The sequence below is a fragment of the Ostrinia furnacalis genome, unplaced genomic scaffold (assembly GCF_004193835.3).
Source record: "Ostrinia furnacalis isolate ACB-3 unplaced genomic scaffold, ASM419383v2 OfSCF2824, whole genome shotgun sequence".
Lineage (NCBI taxonomy): Eukaryota > Metazoa > Arthropoda > Insecta > Lepidoptera > Crambidae > Ostrinia > Ostrinia furnacalis.
The window spans coordinates 22,536-43,281 of NW_021133063.1; the positions used below are offsets into that span (position 1 = coordinate 22,536).

Genomic DNA, 20,746 nt, shown 5'->3' on the forward strand with positions numbered 1-20,746 from the left:
TACCTACTTTTAGAAGGCATCAATGAGCTCAATGAAAACCATTGCTAATTCGATGCCGCTTCGTAGAATGTAGTTCTAAAGACGCACGTTAGATGGCGCTAATTCAGTATATTGAAGGAGAAAACTAAAATTTTACTACACAAACATTTATACGATCTACTTGCAGATTTAAATTAATACATTTTTTTAATGTTACGCATTTTGACTGTCCACGAAATTGTCCACCAAAATCAGCAAGCATTGTCTCCCTACTCACTTTGAGAATGATCCTAATAAAAATAATGATTTTTTAGGATTGTAATTTTGTAATTTACATACCAAGAGACATAGCACATTGTTTTTAAATATTTTTTCAAAATATAATTTAAAAAGAAGGGCTGTAAAAAGATTTTTGGTTCAGTTTGAAACTCTGAAATGATTCAAATTCAAATTCAAAATACGTTTATTGTGAACCACAGGTACATAGGATGTTTTTCATTAATTTACTAAATTTTTACTAACTATTGTAGCCATGTAAAATTATAATTATTTTCCTCATACTTATTACCAAAAAATATTCACGTCAGAATATCCCATCGTTTCGTTTTTGTTATTTTTACTGTTATACAAAAGTGAGAACACTTTAAAAGAGTATTTTAATTAATGCCTGCTATAACCCTTTCAGGTGGCTTTTCCAATATCCTTCAATTTTCCCGCCCGTTGCATTGTAAGAATTTTACGTAACATCATAATTTCTGGAAGAAATGCTTTTAATTAGTTTGATAAATGGTACATTTTTCTTTTCTCTTCGATATTGCCGAAGACTGCTAAGTGTGAACATAATGCTGATGGCAAACTTTGAAGTTATTGGGAAAATTTCAGTTACGTGGCTATTTTCGTTGGTGAGGTATTATGTAATAGGTTTTTTTAGGCGCAAGTTTGTATAAGGCAGTGTTGACCATTAGAAGTTTCTATGGTTTACCTTTATTTAGACAGGAAGAGATAAGTACCTGTTTTTGGAATAAGTAAACAAAATATCATACACGAATCTAAAAAAGGGTTTTAAAACTCACTCTACAAAATGCACACATACAATCTTAGTCGGTCTTTTTGTTTGCAAGGTCGTGAATTTTCTCCAGCTGACTGTATAACGTGATATTTTTCAATGAAAGTGTCTTATAAGTTTTTAATAGGACAAGTTTACCTAGACGTGACTTGCTAACTATACTGAAGTAATAACACCTTCAAAGCATAATTCATTCATGAAAATATTCACGAAATACTTCGTAGTTTGATAGAAACATAACGAACCTATTTATTGTAGCTAATACAGAGTTTGGGTAAATGTAAAAGGCAATGTTTATTTTAATTAAGGTAAAGTAAGGTAAGGTATCTTTAATTCAATACCTATTCCATCAAAAACCTTTTCATGTAAAATTTTGCCATGAAGAAACCATAATAATTATAGTTCGCGCATCGTGAAAAAGTTTTCAGATCTCATGTATGTAGATCAAAGCTTATAACTCTACTCGCCCCAACTTCAAAAGCTCTAGGTACCTTACCTTAGTCAAAATATATCTCTTGGCCGTTTTGCTATCGTCACATGGGAGATAGGTGTCAGCTGAAAAATGTAATCACCGTTAATTCTTACAATAGTTCTTGAAGTAAATAAACGGCCAAGCCCTTGCACTTCGCTTGACTGGTCTTGGCTAGATCAGACCTAAATATCAGATCTTATGTCGTAATACAGCTGCAATGATGCTAGGAAAAAAAATACAACACTTTACCCTTGATTTTCTCGCAAATTGGTATTTTCCTTGCAGTAGTTCCGATTCCCATTACACCGAGTACGTCGCTCATTCACCATGACATGCATTTGTTTAATTTGTTGGAGATCAGGCGACAGTGACTCATGGAGGCTATTCAGTCGAAGCAATTAGACCCTATTTTCTTTGAACAATACCTACGTACATACAAAGTAATTATATTAAATAACATGATGCAACATTTTCTTAACTTCCCCCGTACATTGTTTTCAAAGGTTTGATAAACATTTTCAGTTTTAGGTGTAATTTCGTGAATTTGAAAATTTTCTGGATGTAAACATGAGTAGGTAAACTTTGGATTATAAAAAGCGTTTTAAAATTTTACTGGGTAGTTAGTTGACACCAATATTAAAATTCTCTAAAATCCTCTTTCAGTCCATTCCTGAAAAATCAATCTAATCAATTAAGTTGGCGATCAAAAGGCGTAAAAAAGTTCCTAAATTTTAATATCTAGCGGATCCTACTAAAGCAGACCCTAAGATAAAATTAATCAGTTTTCAAATAGGTCGTCCGTCCAGCGAGCATGTCGCTCCTCGCTTCATGTCACTTATGACGGCTCCATTCTCAATCTCAACGACTCGGGGTGATATATGACCACACATCACATGGTCTGATGGAAATGGCCACTGTAATTACCATGTAAGATGTAATTAAGAGGCGTGGTGGAAAACCACGGTTGCAGGAAGACCGACTCTTGATATACGAGCGTTTAGTATGGACTTTTAAATGTTTTGTTTGTGTTTTATGAATGCTGTAGGCATTCGTAATTCATGGAGCCGGTTGTGAAATACTAACGCCCGTATTCACAAACATTACTATGAGGTCTCACAGTGCACGTGGACGCACAGGGTGACACACGAACCAATCATAGACCTCTATTCAACGCTGTGTGTTCGACTTGCTGCTTCACTTATGCAAGTATCGTTTGTGAATACGGGCGTTAGTATTGTACAGTCACGGAATGAAAAGGTTCGTCAGTTTTCGAAAAACGACACTAAGGTGACGAACCTTTTCATTCCGCGACTGTACATTGCATTCTAGCAAATCAATGTTTTTTTTTTTTAATTTATTTCAATATATTGGATTTCGTGGCCAGTGTTGGTGTTTGTGCCGGTTTAATTTACTTTTAGCTTTCCTTTTTACTTATGCTATTCTGATTATCTAAGCTATAACATTATATTTCATCAAAATCAGTTTAGAACTAAGGTATAGACATCCATTAAGCTATATCCCTCCCCGCAACATTCGCGTTTTTTAATATTGGTATAGATTATGTAGTTTCGCGTCATACGACTTATAACACATTAAATCTATAATCTTGTTCTAATCCACGAATAGACAATATTAGAGATTAGTAGCTTGATTAATAATGTGTCCATAGATTAATTTCTAAGAACAGTGTTGACCCGGATTTAATAAAAAATGCAACTAATGCTTCTGGAATTTCTAGTTACACGTCACATCCGTACCAAAAGGCGTTAATTAGATTCCTGGAAGTCTTAAGATATCTTCCAACTTCCGGTTAAAAGAGCCTGAGAATGCGTTTTTTCTAGTTACTAAGTATTGAAGTGTCTAGGTCTAATTATAAACCCATTTAAAGTCATGCATAACAGAACTATGCTAGTATTTAGGGGAATAACTAGGTATCTTTATTATTTTCTGAGAAAAATAGATATTAAGTGGTATAAATAATTATCTATGCTTAGCCTTAGTGATGAACTGATGACAGTTCATGTCATTGTTAGCGTAGGTCTGATCATCATTCTGTAGAAGAATAGGTATATTTTTATGAAAATAAGATTCGCTTTATGAAATTACTATTCTTATAAGCCTAGGCTAGGCGCAGATCACCGACTTTTAGTTCGCCAATAGTTGGGCCCTATTGTAATTTGTATGAAGAATCGGCCGATACCAAATCGGCGTAATATGCGCAGTTTCATACATCTCCATACTGATCAACAGCCCGACTAAATTATCGGCCGACAAAAAATCGGTGGTCTGCGCCTAGACTTATATTTTTTTTTAATAATGATGGTCTAATGCCCGTTTTCACCATCAATCCCTAATTTTTACGTGACCCCTATGGTAACACATAACAGGCATTTTGTTTTCATAGAGGTCACTTAAAAATTAGGGATTGATGGTGAAAACGGGCATTATTGTCATTGTCACGTCACTTTTCGCGCCAAATAGCGCCATCTTGGTAATGAGGAACGCGCGCCATTTTGTTCCATTGAGTTTTTGGCGGTTACCACTGTTGCCAAGTAAATGTAGGCTACTTCAGGTGCTCAAAAACGAGTGCACTTTTTACTGGCGTGCCATAAATTCAGATTTAGAATATAACTGACCTTAATGCACGTGCCATGCCACGTGAGGGCATTCTTCAACGACCTCACACGCTTACAAACCACCGCAAATGTAACAATTTAATCTTTTCTTATGACTATTGGGCTAAGATACAAAAATGTGGTCATCTGCGGATGACTGTATAACCAACTAATATAACGTGTAGGCCATACGTGAAGAAGTCTGCACTAGTAACCGTTACGCTGTCAGTAACACTTTGTGACATCATTATTTTGCACAGAGCAGTTGCTTACGCAGAGAAATATGGCTTTGATACACATTTTGTGGTGCGTGAGGAAGAAGCGTTAACGTGGTAACTTTGACAGTTTATGAGCATGTGTGCAGTGTTAAGCGACGGCTGTCAAAATACTAGTAGGTAGATGAAAAAATCTAATATAAAATTATACAAAACTGATTAAAAACTCCTTATCTTTGACTTGCGTACCTAAGCAATTTTATTTCCAAATTTATTATACAGTATTACAGTAGATGGTCATTCTCCGGATCTGGATTATTTTGTTGATTACCCCGACCTTTTTTATTTTTGAATTTAGAGTAAGTTTAGGTAAAACATTTCAAAATAGACATTATTACGAGCATATTTTTTATATTGGCCCATCTGTAGCAAGCAGGAATAAAAAGTTATGCGACATCAAAATTTTCATGGTCGGGGTAATCAAAGTTGGGAGTCAGAGTAATCAAAAATAAAACAAAATATTTTATTTTCTAAGGTTTTTTTTAAGTTATGGTAAAATAAATGTTATTATAACTAGTCATTTGTTATTTTGATGTATAAACGACAATATTGTAATTTTCAAAGAAATCTGTTAAGTAGTTGTTGCGTAAAAGAGTAAAAAACATACATATACATTATACATATAATATTAGTGACTCAATGTCCTATGTCTCCTATATGGGACAAAAGGCGTCCACAACAGTCCTCCATCGCATTCGGTCTTGAGCTTCGTGTTTGATCTCGCTCCAAGTCTTAACAGTGCGCCGCTATGTTTTTTTGGCGCGACCACGTTTGCATTTTCCCTGGGGGTTCCAATCTAGAGCCTGCTTGGGGATGTGATCGGGGTCCCTTCGGAGAGTGTGGCCTATCCAGTTCCACTTGCAGCGTTTATTCTGCTGAAAGATCGGTATTTCGTGGCAGCGTTCCAAAAGTTCGTTGTTTGAAGATTTTGGAGAATTCGGCGAAGACAGCGGCTGAAGAAGATCTGCAGCTGGTGCGAGATAACCTTAGTGACCTTCCACGTTTCACGCCCATAGAGCAGAACTGGTTTGACGTTGGACCCGAATATTTTGATCTTGCTTGGGTCAATTTCCGTGACTGCCATACGGCTCGAAGTTGTGCGAAGGTAGCTCTGGCCTTGGCAATGCGCGAAGTGATGTCCTCTTCGGTACCTCCAGGCTCTGAAACGATGCTCCCGAGGTAAGTGTAATTGTGGACTCGTTGGACATCCTCTGCACCAACGGTGTGCAATTCCTCACTCCAGATCGCATCTCTTGGGTCTTCCGGTACTGATACCCTTGCTTTACCCTTTTTTCGGCACAATAATTAGAAGCCCCTTATGCCAGTCGTCTGGGAGTTCCTCTTCCATCCAGATGTTTTCGAAGACAGGTGTCAGGACGTTAACGGCGGAGTTTACATCGGCTTACAGCATTTCAGCGGTGATAAGGTCGAGTCCAGGGGTCTTGCCAATTTTGAGGGATAATATTATGTATTAATAGGAGATAGGATTTCATTTTAGTAAAGGGTAATTTTGCTTATTAAACGTTATTTAGTTAATCATTCATTAGTAAAATTACAGTATTATTGATTACTCGGTGACAAAAGTCGGGGTAATCAAGGTCGGGGTAGTCAAAAAATTAAGGTTTATCCTGAGCCCTGCCCAATCTGTAAGTTGAATCCCATATGTTTTAATACACAAAAATGCGGTTACATGGACCATTATTCCTGTACATTCTCAAGAACTTTCCATGTAAAGAAACCTAAAAAAACAGGATAGAGTAAATCAATCGTGCACTGAACCAAGGTCGGGGTAATCATATTCTTATCTCGATAACTCCGAAATCCTGCGACGAGTTGCATTACCGATCACCTCGGCACGCAGGCCACCACTAAAGGTTCACGGGGGAGGATAGAGCTCGTTTCTAAATTGCGTAGCTAGGGACGTAGGCGCACATTAGTGACGTGTCGGGGTAATCACGGTTAACGCCCGGACACAACTTCAAATAGTTATTTTACAAAACCTTTTAGTCATATAGTTATATCGTATTTAATTTATCAATGTTTATTTAATCAGTAATCGATTACATAAGCATTGAAAGCGGTAATAATAACGGATTAATTTATACGAGCAAATTTGTTCTGAAATCGGGAGCGCGGACACGTCGTGGTAATCAATTTTTGACGACTTACGATTTTTTTTAAATTACTTAATTAACTATTATTAACTATCTCTGTGGTTTAACAACAAGAACCAAAGTTATACTATTAGATAAAAATATTTGTTACTAAAATATTATGATATTCGGGTACTTTTTGGCCCCGGACACGTGATTTTCTTGGCCGGTGGAATGACCCTAGAATGATCTGATTAAATGACATATCAATACATTATCATGAAAATCTTGCAAATAAAAGATAACAAAATTTGCATTTATCACGTACTCGCGAACATGCTAAAGCAAAACACATACGATTTTTTGTATCTATTAAGTTAGAAGTTATTTATCAGTTAAATATTTTTTTTTACCAAAAAAGCTGCATTCGAGCCTATCTAAAAAAGTTGATAACTTACTTCTCTAGTAGTCTGCCGCTAACTTAAAAAAATGTAATCTCTACACCCAAAACTAATCTGTCTGTCTGATGTAGGTAGTTTTTTCAGCCACAGACTGTCAGCACATGTCAATGTCATGTCATATTTTTTACAACTGGTGACCCACCTACGATGCCTTAAAATGATTCGGCTGTTACGGGACTTTGATGAATTATCGTCAGAATAATTAAGACGAAGCTTGAAATTTTGTGTTAAGAGCGTTTACGCCGTTTGGCGCAAAAACAGTACTTTTTCAACTCGTTACAATCATTAACCAGTAATACTACAAATATGTTATAGGCATAAATAGTTAGGCAATTTCGTCGTCTAAATAGTTAATTGAGAAAATATTGCGATTAGTTTAGTATTCAAGAATTCTATCAAGATAAGTCCACACAGGTTTTGTAAATTTCCACTTTAGCGTCAGTTTCCAAGCTGAAATTTTTATAAAAATACTGTGAAAACGATTTAACAAACATTTATATCCTATAGCATAGATCCTTGGGCAAATAGTTATCTGAGAAAATTTTTAGATTTAAGCATTTTACAATAAGAAATCACAAATTAAAAAAACGTGAAATACCCAAAAATCAAAGCCGGATAAAAAAAGAATAGTAAACAGGAAAAGTTTGTTTTAAATAGAACCGATTTGAAAAAATCTCTCACCATTAATAAAATTCAATTTTTTTTCTGCTGAACATAGGCTGTATAAAATATTCTCAAAATAGTAAAAAACCTTTGATAATTTACTATTTGATAAAGAATTTACGTATTTATTATTGATTAGGACTAATGTATACCATTATTTACAAGTATGGAGTCGGTGTTGGAAGATTTGAAGATTTTATAGTTTCTTTGGGCTGTCACTTGACAGCCTGGCACACTTTTACGATGGTGGATCAAAGTATTTTGGTTTGACTATAGAGCGTGAGAACACGCACACAGTCATAATTATTTTAGTGTGAATAAAAATAGCATCGAAATTACCTAAACTTGACATGCCACGCTAGACGTAAACGCTCTTAACCTAGAAGACGATGAAACCTAATCAATACAATAATATTATAAATGCGAAAGTAACTCTGGACTGTCTGTCTTGCTTTCACGCCTAAACCACTGAATTGATTTTGATGAAATTTGGCATAGAGATAGTTTGAGTCCCGGGAAAGGACATAGGGTAGTTTTTATCTCGGTTTTTGAAACAGGGAAGCGCGCGTTAATGTTTTTCTGTGGCAGACAAAATTCCACGCGGGCGAAGCCGCGGGCGAAAAGCTGGTTATCGCATAAAACTAACAAACATCGTCATTACATATCAATAATTCGTAGAGAATAACTCTTTTCGACTAAAAGTAGAGTGGTTTGTTTTTCAAAGTATTAACTAGTAAAGAGTTTCATTTCTTCGCAAACGCAATCAGTTAGGAATAATTTATAATCTTGATTTTATTTAGATAGAGGTACCTAATATTTGCATCAGTAGTTTTAGAATTTATCATTGACTAGCTTCTCCGTGTCTTTCCCTCATGAAATTCAGTTTGTCACAGAAATACCGACTACATAAAAGTTATCGATGTCATTTGGGCAATAATCTCAAAGTACTGTAAAGTTTCATTAAAATTTGTTCGTAGTTTTTGCATGATAGAGTAACAAACATCTACCCAATCTCACAAACTTGCACATTTATAATATTAGTTAGTAGGGATTTTAGTACCTAAATAGAAGAGTTTTCGATCTCCACGTGTGTGCATGACCTTTGTGTTCAACAAATAGTAAAAAACTTATTTTGAAGGTTGCCGGCAAACACGAAAACTATTTTTTGCTGGTGGCGCCAACTTTTTATACCGGAAACTTTATAGGTATTCATTATTTATTGATTGACTTTTAATTGGTCGATCTAAACGATAACAATGTTCTAGAATATACGCGATAGTGATACATATCAGTCTCAGGTAGGGTCTAATGTTGAGTGCAAACACAAAAGTTTAATTTGTTGATTTGTTAAATTTTCGGCAGTAGACGACTATGGTCTAAAAAGTTCGCTGATTGTAATTATCTTGAAATTAATTACCCCAAATACGTAATTACTGCTCTGCTACCTTAAATAAACAAGTTGAATAAAATCTGCGATGCTCCAACCTAACATTATTATTTCAATTTCTATGCCCCATCTGAACATCAAACCCAGGACTAGGATATCGGTAGAGTCTAGCAATAAATTTCAATGATTCTGAATTGCCGAACTCTTTAAGAATTGATAGCTCTACCAAGTTTCCCTGATTCCCTCTGAGTATCTATGTTGATAATTCTCTCTAAGTATAGGATACTTCTCTTCACCAACATGGTAAACTTTCTTTGCACAGCTAATGAGCAGGTTATGGCCCCTACTATTTGTTTTGAGAGCACTAACAACCTTTTGTCCGACCCCGCCGCTACTGTTTACATTTTCACACTTTATCGGAATCCTTCAGTAGTATTTAGGTACTATGCTCGAATACGCCACGTCAAATACCTCGTATCACATATCCATCGACCACTTTCTTTACAACTCTAGAGAGTCGCACTAAACGAGAAAGTAATGTGAGGTAAACAACTGTAAAGTGACGCGGAATTGGTGTTAAATACGGTAGACAGCGCGTCGACGAGTCGACGTGTTTAAAAACAAATGTAGCTGTAACCTTATGTTTTCACGCGTAGAGTCGATTTTGGTTCCGATGGTCGGTGTCGGTGTTGAAAAGAACATAATTTTGTGTTTGCCGTCACAGAAGTGCTACAATGTTTGTTTTGGAGTGTCCGTGGTAGGCGTGCGAGGAATTCCATTGATACTAGCGACTAGAGACGACGCGGTAAAACATTACGCATATTATACGCCCATGACGAATTTTCTAGACTCAGCGTAGGATAACAACTCTTTACTAGTTATATTTACCCCCTCATTTTATTTTATCTCGTTTTAGACGACTACTTATGATTGTAATTAAAATTTTCAATTTAGAAAACCCATTAAATCATACTACTATTGGATGCTTTATATTCCTCTGGCAAATAATCTACTTCGTACTTCTATGGTTAAGCTACGTAGTTAATATCATTTTTGCAGCAGTTCTATTTTCATGGCCTAATGGTCAGATTGGTCAGTCTGGTCTTTTTCGTTATTTGAAATTAAAAGTAGAGTCGAAAAGCTTCAGCTATAGTCTACAAATAAAGCATTTACTTCAGATTCCGCATTCATTTCTTCAAAGTTCGGTCTGCGGTTGATGACTAATACTTGCGTGCTAACAACTGACGTGCCAAACTCAGAATTTAATACTTTTATAATTTCTTCCGAATCACCGAGCGCAAGCCGCCTGGGTAAGGCGCGCGCGCAGACGATGACGTCAAGCCTGGCCGTACTGATGCTGCAAAAAAACCTCTAAAAACAAATTTTGACTGATCACCTGCAAAAAACAAACTTTAGATGCCGTCCAAATTGAAATTTCCAACCAAACGTGCGCCCAAACTCTTTAATAATAAAGATTACCATGCTGTTGCCATGTGTTCTTTAAAGTTTGTATTATGCTGCGTGGTTGCACATTTGACTAATTGTGTAGAAGGTAATGTTCGGTTGATAAGGCTTTCACCCGATTCTGAAGAGGCCGATAGTATAACGGCTTTTCGCTTCATCGTTAACGACCGTGATTGGTCAGTCAAAGCAGTATTAGTCTTATCTTAAAAGGAGACCACCGACATTGACGTGAAAACAGTCGGTTAAAAATGGCTATCTAACTAATTCCAAAGTAGAACATCTTTATAACACTTCAATAAGCCCAGAAAACTTTGATAATTCAGTTCTGTAACGTTAGATGTTTCATTAATCATTGATTTAGTGACGCCATAGCCATAGGTTCTGCTATTCAAAATCTACGTTTGGGAATCACTTTTGACAGTTCATTAAACGTATGTCAATTAGCTAGGGGTGTGTCAGCTATCGAAATATGTTGTTTGATATTGTCTCGAATAGTGCTCTACATTCTGACGTTACCAAAGTAATAAAATAGTTAATAGATATTACTATGTTTTCTTCTCTTTCTTTAGACATTCGTAAATGAAGGTTGACTTCGTTCCTCAACCTCGTAACTATATTTTTAAGTTTATTTTCATTTATGACTCAAGTTATTGTAGGTAATGAAATTGCGTACAAACCCGTATTTTTCCTTAAATTTAATTTGTAAGTTTTTCTATTTTTTCCTGTACACACACAAGTGTTAATTTTTCCATACAAACTACGTCACCAATTAGCGCGGCGCGCCCCCAGGTGCGGCCAAACGCAGCTAAAGTTGCATCAGCCAAAGCGTTCGTGACCTTAAATGTATGTTGCGTAAGTGCACTTTCGTTTGAAATAGCTGGGATGAGAGGCCGCCTAGAAAAATTGCATCATAGTCAGTTTTTGTTCGAAGGAATTCGGTAAAATTGTATTGTCAGCTTTTTGAGGCCTATACGACATTATAGAGATTTGAAATAAAACAAGTTTGAAAATTTTATCAGTCTTTTTATTACATTTTTTGGAAAATATTTTGTTAGGTACACCTACACGCCAGATTTTTTTTTTATTTAAAAAAATCATGCATTTTTGATGGCAGTTTAGTGATTCTTCTTTAGCGATTAAAAGCTCTACTTTTTAGTCAAAATATCTAGAAAGATGTAGAATAAAACTTCTAAACGAGACATATTTATGATATTAATACAAAAATCTAAATACTTCCAAGTTACATTATAACAAGTATTTATACACTTCTATTGGCAGTACAACGTACGTATTATTTTGAACCTACAGCAGGTTGGCACACTTTATAATTACAGTCCAATACGTAGAATAAAAATATTGACTTTGTCCGGTGATTCAGGGTAATTCCCCAGTGACGTCGGTAGTTAAAAAGGGACAAACTACCTAATCTACAGGCGGCAGGTTACCTCAAAACACGAATAAAGTGCAGGCAAATGGCGCTTATCTTACCATATTTGTATGCAACAAGATCAAAAATGTTTTAATTCGTGTAACTTTAAAATGATTATGATGTCCATTTAAAATTATCTGAAATTGTCGGGGTTGCCCACTGCTAGGTGAATATACTTTGGAAGCTTTAATAACGGAATCTTAAGTCTCTACTACTTCTAAGGAGGGTAGTTGGATTCCACGCCTTCATATAGTTAATATGTGCTACTTTTTATTATGAAACGAGCCTCATTTGCGTTTTAAAATTAACTCAATCAGTTGAGTCATTAATGAAGCTAACTATCTAAACCTTGACGCGGTTTGGAAATTTAAAATAATTTCATGAAATCTTGGATAAATATCCTGAAAATGTAACTTGCATTAAATGCTACATCTTGAGACCGTTTTTACTACCTAAGGGTTATGTTTCATTTTCGTAAGTCAAAAAGATACCTCTACCCAAATAGAAACAAAATATTATGTCAATAATGTAGAGTCAGTTTGGTTTCTGTTCACTTGCATCGCTTTTTCACATTTTTTAGACCACCTACAAAATCGCCAAAATGTACTGACATTAATTACCATTTACGTGACAAAATTATCACCGTAACTTTTATTTGCATCCACAGCCCTAGAAGTTCACACAAAAAAGTACCTGTATTTTTTAACTAAAGTAACCACATGAGGAAAAACCGTAAAAACAAATCCGATTTAATTAGTTATGAAGGCAGTTAATAACTTGGTTTCTCCAGGTATAAATAGATAGTGGATCCAAAATAACATTATGTTAATGGACACCGTTATTCTATGACGCATTTTCAAGTTAGATCAAGTAGGTATATTAGAAGAGGTATCAACTGATCGAGGAGCTATTTATAAAGTAGCAGACTTTTCTCGATCCTTTACTAATATTGTAACGGTCTGTTTTTTACCCGACTGCGTGACGCAAGGGAGGATTATACAGGGTGTCCCAAAAAGAAGTGTCAAGCCGAAGCCCAGAGGTAGAGCATCACTAGCGCTACCCGAATCACCGCGAATTTTGATAGTTTCGAGTTATGATTTTTTTCTACAACATACAGGCTTTTGAACGTTTTTAGTTTATATTCGTGTTATGGATGTAATCAGCTAGGATATTTATAATAAAAAAAATCAGGCATGTAACTTGACTATTCGCGCCACAGCTGCACAGTGACCAAAAAAATGGCCTAAGCACAGAAATTTAAAATATACATGGGGCAATTTGGATAGCCCTTGTGATGTCCACCTCTGGGCTTCGGCTTGACACTACTTTTTGGGACACCCTGTATATGGATCTGCCTACTTACGTACGTTTGTTCCTTTGTGGCGCTCTATTTAGAGACCAATGTCTGTGAGTCGATTCATCAACCGTCCACTGCTGAAAATAAGCCTCCCACAATGATTCCCATATTGACCGGTTGGTAGCGGCCTGCATCCAGCAGCGCCTTCCTTCTACCTTTATGGTGTCGTTGGACGTCCCATGCGAGTCGATGGTACGCGAATCGATTGTGAAATAATCATCATCATCATCATTTCAGCCATAGGACGTCCACTGCTGAACATAGGCCACCCCCAATGCTTTCCATGTTGATCGATTGGTAGCGGCCTGCGTCCAGCGCTTCCCTGCTACCTTTACGATGTCGTCGGTCCACCTTGTAGGTGGACGTCTCACGCTGCGTTTTCCGGTATGCGGCGTCCATTCCAGAACCTTGCTACCCCATCGGCCGTCAGCCTCTGCGTACTATGTGCCCTGCCCATGCCCTGAAATTATACCTAATTACAATAATTAACACAGTTGGTTTTTCGACATTATTTTATCTTTTTCAGCAGTAGGCTTGTTTAATTTAAAATTATTGTAATTTTTATCGTTGGAAAAGAAATAATAACCAGGAAGTCCAAATATCCTGTCCTTATCAAATAATTCCGCCATTTCCTAGTATTCGGGGTTTTTTTTTACAAAAATTAAATACCTTTTTTGAGGTTGGAAATTCTTCAGGAATAATTATACCTACCTACTAAAGAAATTGCTCATGGCAGCAAAGAATTGAGATCAAAGGTAGAACCAGTTCAATAATTTAAGACTAGGCGCAGATCATCGATTTTTAGTTGGCCGATAGTTGGGCCCGATTTTAATTTGTATGAAGAATCGGCCAAATCATATCGGCGTTATTGCGCACTTCCATATATGCCCGTACTGATCAACTGCCCGACTAAACTATCGGCCGACGAAAAATCGATTGTCTGCGCCTAGGCTAAGAGTCGTTCTTCTTATCTAATTCAACCATCTTCCAGATTAGTTTTTGTTTACTAAGGACGACGACTTTGCAAATCGTCAGCACTGCAGCATAAGATTGTCGAAAATTCTATTTTCGCAGCAACACCACACAGTTGACACATGATTCAGTCATATGATCATGATCCTCGTGCTGTACATAACTCGTCATATTAAAAGTAAATAGTAATTAAATAAACTGACTAATGAAAGTTACGAGATGAACAATATTTAAATAGTTTTATGACGTTTTTTACACTTTTAGATAAGAAAGATTAAGTTTCATGTTTCAGAGAATAGGTAAGTTAAACCCTTGGCGTTTGCAGTTGGGTATTAGGTATTTTTACAAAAAGGACTGTAATATTTTCATTTTCTGTCTCTTTGGTTTTAATTGATGATAATTGATTCGATGGCAGATCAAAGCTTGATACAATTTTAAGCGTAAATTGAAGCTTTTAATAGGCTTCATCATCATCATCATTTCAGCCTAGGACGTCCACTGCTGAACACAGGCCTTACAATGACTTCCACATCGCACAGTTGGTAGCGGCCTGCATCCAGCGCCTTCCTGCTACCTTTATCAGGTCGTCGGTCCACCTTGTGGGTGGACGTCCCACACTGTGATTTCCGGTACGTGGCCTATTGGCTTCAAAGGACAGTATTTATGACAGATTCAATAGTTTAGTTGAGCTTTGTTTTGTATAGTCGACAGGACATCAAACTTATAAATATATATTGCAAAATAGCCTGTGTTACAACGAGATAAGATCACTGTGTTAGCCTGATATGCTGACGTCTGTGCGTTGTTTTGTCACAGATCTTAATGAAGATATTGGAGCGTGTGTTGAGCGCTGTCATTAAAGTCAAGTGACCGCACGCGTGTCACTGCGCACGTAGACAGCCCTTTTCGGAAGCGGTTTTACGCTGATACCTACAGTGTCTTTAATGAAACATTTGAGAAGTTTAAAAGACGGCTGTAAATCAGAATTGTATGTGGCTTATTTTAAAAACGTTAAACGCACGATGAATACGGACTTAAAATGACATTCCTGAGTAGGAGGCACTAAATGTGAATTTAAACTAGTGAGCAACGCAAGTTTAACTTTTTAGGCTTATTACAAAAAAGTTAAACGCACGATGAACACTGGTTTAAATGACATTCCCAAGTAGGAGGTACTAAATATGAATTGAAATTAGTGATCAACGCAATTTTAACTTTTTTTTTTATAATAAGGGGGCATAGATCTAACTAAAGTATAAATAAAAGTTCTAATTTGAAGCTAAATACTTTCATAATTTATGAACGAGTGTCAAGTATAAAAAATAGTTCCCCTACCCCTACCCCCTTCTTTTTCCACGGGAGTCGTAAGAGGCGACTTAGGGACTACACCTCAAACAGAGAACAGTCAGCAGCGCTCTCTGAAAAACATAAATCTTTTAAACTGCGATCTCCAACCCGCCTGCCAAGCGTGGGGATTATGGCAAAACCCTCCACTGTAGTGGAGGAGGCTCGTAGTCCAGCAGTGGACTGTAAAGGGCTGTTGATGATGATGTCAAGTATAAAACAATAGTTAGTTTTGCAAGGCAATCGAATACCGCACTTAGCCTCTTGAAGTAAGAAGAAGCCTCAAGAAGTGAAAACTCTTAGGTCTTACAAAAAGTGTGAAGTTTATACCAGATCTAATATTAAGTTAATTGAATCTCTAGCAATACAAAATTCACGTGTTTCACCAAGTAACGAATAGAGGTCAGCAGTCGCTATACTCGTAGTATGTTATTGGCAAAGTTCAATTTACTTGTATAACCCTACCGGTGCATTGACCGGAAGACTTTTCACCTTTTGTACAATAATTTTCCCGGTTCATTGCCCTTGTAATTTTTTTTTGTAATCAACCAATTTTCGCCTTGACATCCAAATGAGATGCTTGTAGTTTTATGGGAGATTGACTTTAAGGCAGTTCAAAAGGGCGCAATTAAAAAGTCATCTATATAAATTAATATGACAGGCATTTTTTGATAATCTTATCACTTAACAAACTGATATGTTATCTATTATTTTAAATAAGATACTATGTACTTTAAATTAATTAGGAAAATGAAAAGGAAAATGGTTGAAAACTTACCTCTTTTGCTAATTTGGGACAACCGAACGTGCTTTTCATGATAGTTTTGTCTATGGTCTCGATGAAAAACTGTTTCACGGTTGAGTGATGATTTTAATTTTATTTTGTTAGTCGTATCATCGTATCATTTGCAATTTAGTATTATTGGTAATGTATTTAGATAGAGTACCTATTAGAGTCGGTATGCATTATAGAATTGCGTGAAATATGTTTGATAATAAGGAAATACTTAAAATTATGAAAGTTTTGCTCATTTTTTATGTAATCATGCTTTAGCCATTTGTATTCAAAGTACCTAAATAATTGAATCCTTTCTAGCAGCAATGGCGTAGCGATAACACGGCTTAACTTGTGCCATTCCAACTTATTGTGTTTGTTGTGATTATCAGGCAAAGTATCTCTGATTTTATCATGAACTAGCTTTCCGCCCGCGGCTTCGCGCGCGTGGACTACATTATTTACATATTTTACGGAACCCTATTTTTTCCAAAATAAAATTTAGCCTATGTTACTCGTGGATAATGTAGCCTTCGAATGGTGAAAGAATTTTTTAAAACGGTCCAGTAGTTTTTGAGCCTATTCATTACAACCAAACAAACAAACAAAGTTTTCCTCTTTATAATATTAGTGTAGATAAGTAGGTAGGTATACATAAATTCATACACTTGACAACATTTTTGGAGTAATTTTTCCTAGTGTTTTTAATTTAAATTACAATACTACTAGCAACAGGGCCCAACTTTGATTAGCTAAATTGAATTGACTTTTAAACGCAGTTTTAAAATACGAGTTCTTTATTAATTTAAGTAACCATAAAGTAAGTACCTTTATTAAAATACATTTTACAACATTAGATGGACAAAATAAATATAACTAGGTAGTCTTTTGGGGACTTAACTTTGATTACAATATGTAATTATAACTATATTTAGGGAGGGCTGCACTTCCTTTTGTAATTTCCAACAGAACTCTACGTCTAAGGCCGACTCGCGCTTGACCGTGCGTGCTACGCTAGGCGCAACTGCGCGAGCGCATCATGCCACACGCGCCGCAGTTGCATCATGCTACCTTTAGCCAACTGGCATTCTAGGCCACTCTTATTACACTATTAACAATCAATTTTTACTACTCTACCCCCTTTTTTTTACGGTTAAAATGCGTTGAATCGCATACCTACCCTGCGGGGACAGGGTAGGTTATGTGGGGCTCACCAAGTCAGAAGGACGAGGCATACCCACTAAAAAGACCCCGGTGCTCCGTCACTCGCCATAAGTGGGAGGAAACTGGGTTTCCGGACAAAGCCTTCTCTACCACAGCTACTACTCTACCCCTTGGGTTAACCCCTTTTTTCTACCACGTTAGAAGGGCTGGTTGAACTTTTTCTCTTCTCATTAAAGTTCAAAATATGGTGGCATCAATTCTTCCACCACCAGTTAAAGGCATAAAAGATTTTGTCCCCATCAGATCTATGGCTAATTAATAAATCATAAATAATAAATAAAACCCTTGGACATTTTACACTGCGCCTCTAGTCCCAAACTAAGCAAAGCTTGTACTATGGGTACTAGACGACGGGATAAACATACTTATATACTTTTTTTTTGTAAATACATACATATTATACATAGAAAACACCCAGACCCGTCACAGAAATTAAAATTCATCATTTCAATTTCTGCCCGGCCGGGAATCGAACCCGGGACCTCTCGGCATAGTAGTCCGTTCTGAACCACTACACCAAACGGCCGACGAATTGAGAATTAGAATGTAAGTCTCAAGACCTAAAAAATATAAAATACAGACAAATTAACATAAGGTATAAGAGAGACTGTTAATCTTTAATATAATTGTATTTTAGGGCTTTCACACTGAAAACATTTAACTTCACGATTTATTAATGTGCTTCTTAAAATAAGAGCAGTATTAAATTCGTGAATAAGTATTTTACCTTTCTCTCTACATATCGACTAAATAGTGTTTTTACGATGAAACAGACTTATTATTAAAGTTTCCATTTTCCACCATGATTCATGGAAAACTAATCTAGGGTTTCTGACCTGACCAAGGGAACAATTCGGCTTATTAGGTACCACCCAATTTTAAAATATGCGTCATTTATGAACGAGAAATGTTTTGCCCCAAACATTTTCCCAATATCCTATTGAGAAAATCCACAAGGCTGACTAATATCGCCACCACATCAATGTGAATAACCTAATTTTGATTGCAAACTGAAGATCACAAAGACAGATAAATTAATCTTTGGTTCGTTCGTTCGTTTCAGCCAAATGACGTCCACTGCTGGACAAAGGCCTCCCCCAAGGTTTTCCACAATGCACGGTCCTGCGCTGCCCGCATCCAGGCTCTTCCCGCGACCTTTACCAGATCATCAGTCTTTGATTCAGTGGGGTTTTATCGTAATATCTTGTATACGTAATAAGTACAAGATTAATGCTAGAGGGGACTACGCACAATCTCAAATAAATTAGATGAGAATGAGATGCAGGCCCAAAGTTCCTTCGATGTGGTCTAAAAAAACTATAGCGTATTTCTAGTTGAAATGCTCGTAGTTCAATCTTCTCTATAGTTTACCGCATTTTCCCACAGCTAATGACGTCACAAAGTTGTTTGAAGGAGTTAAAAATGGCTTATATTCCATTTCAGTATCTCTAGCACGGTCACTGACGTCACAAGCGTTGGATGAAAGTGATAAATTCAAAACAGTCAGGGAGAAATAAAAAAGTTTAATCTATACTTATAATAAATCTGTAGAGAGGTCAATTCTGTACATGAAATATATTTTCAAAATAACTATCAGGGGGTGATTAGTGATCGATACTGATGCCAAAAATGCAATCAGTAAAATTTTTGTCTGTCTGTCTGTCTGTCTGTCTGTCTGTATGTTCCTTATAGAAACAAAAACTACTCGACGGATTTTAACGAAACTTGGTACAATTATTCTTCATACTCCTGGGCAGGTTATAGGATACTTAGGAATTCCCACGGGAACGGGCATTAGCGGGAAAATCCTATTGTATGAAAAATCTAAACCGCTTAAGTTAGACGCTTGAAATTTGGCAAGCAGGTACCTTAGTAAACTTAAAGCTTAGTTATAACAGGATATTGCAAAATTCCTACGGGAACGGGAATTAGCGAGAAAAAACATTTGTATGAAAAAATCTAAGCCACGTAAGATAGACGCTTGAAATTTGGCATGCAGGTACCTTAGTAAACTTAAAGCTTAGTCACAACAGGATATTGCGAAATTCCAACGGGAACGGGAGTTAGCGGGAAAAAACATTTGTATGAAAAAATCTAAACCGCGTAAGATAGATGAAGGGGGTAAAACGGGATCCACGCGTACGAAGTCGCGGGCGGCCGCTAGTTTATAATAAATTGGTTGTCAGTCACATACGAGTAGCTTTTAATAAGCTTTTAGCATCTCACTAAAACCTTTTAAACTCTACTACTGTACCGGATAAAAGAATCAGCCCGTGCAACTCTTTCATGACTTTCAGGATTCATTTTCAATAATTTTACGTCAGCAATAAAACTAATAAAGATTAATTACATTTATTGGAAAGGTCCAAATGACTTTTTTTCTTTATAACAAGGTTTGGTAGAGCATTTCCTCATTTCTACTGGCAAGGCCGAAAGGTTCAGGCCAGTATCCATAACTTTAGTCATTTAAAAATAAATATTTGTCGAGCTGTCACACGGTGTGACGTCACATTATATCTATCGTTGATAACGTTTAATCTCGTTCATCCCAACGATGTAACATATTCAGGGATTCTGAAAATTTTGTGTTATCTAAGGCTTTTATTAAATAAATATGTTTTGGTACAATAATTACTTTGGTAAGCTTTGATTAAATGACAGCAATCTTTGCAATTTTCACTATAGCCTGACCAGGAACATAAAAACCCTCGCCATGTTGCGGAAATCTAATGAAACTAATTTCTTTTAATGGCAACAATAACTAAAAACTTCATTGATATGTCACATTGCATGTCAGTCTATTGCTGTCAAAGTATAAACAAACTTTATTTTAAATGTGCGCAATTGATTTTGTGAATGAAATTGCTGAAATCTTTTTATAGTCGTGAAAGAAAAGTGGTTCACTATGTGTTAAAGTATTTGTCGAAGAGAAATACCAAGGGTTCGGACAATATTTTCATTGAATAATGTTTCCAACAAAGGTTGTCAAATTGACTGACATGTTTATCGTATAGTACAGTCCACTATGAAAATTAGCTGTGGTTTGTTTCAACTACCTATTTTAAAGTATTTTGTCACTTTCTAAGTGTTGAATTTTATGTAATTGGGAAAGAAGTACCGAGTTTGAAGCGTTCATGAGCAGACATTGCAGTTGAATATTTAAGTTCTGA

General features: G+C 36.3%; 1 protein-coding gene across 4 annotated transcripts in view; it reads left to right on the forward strand.

The window, feature by feature from the left end:
• Positions 1 to 20,746, forward strand: part of ITP (ion transport peptide) — a 70,539-nt gene that overhangs the window by 6,287 nt on the left and 43,506 nt on the right. The gene's annotated exons all lie outside the window — the stretch shown is intronic.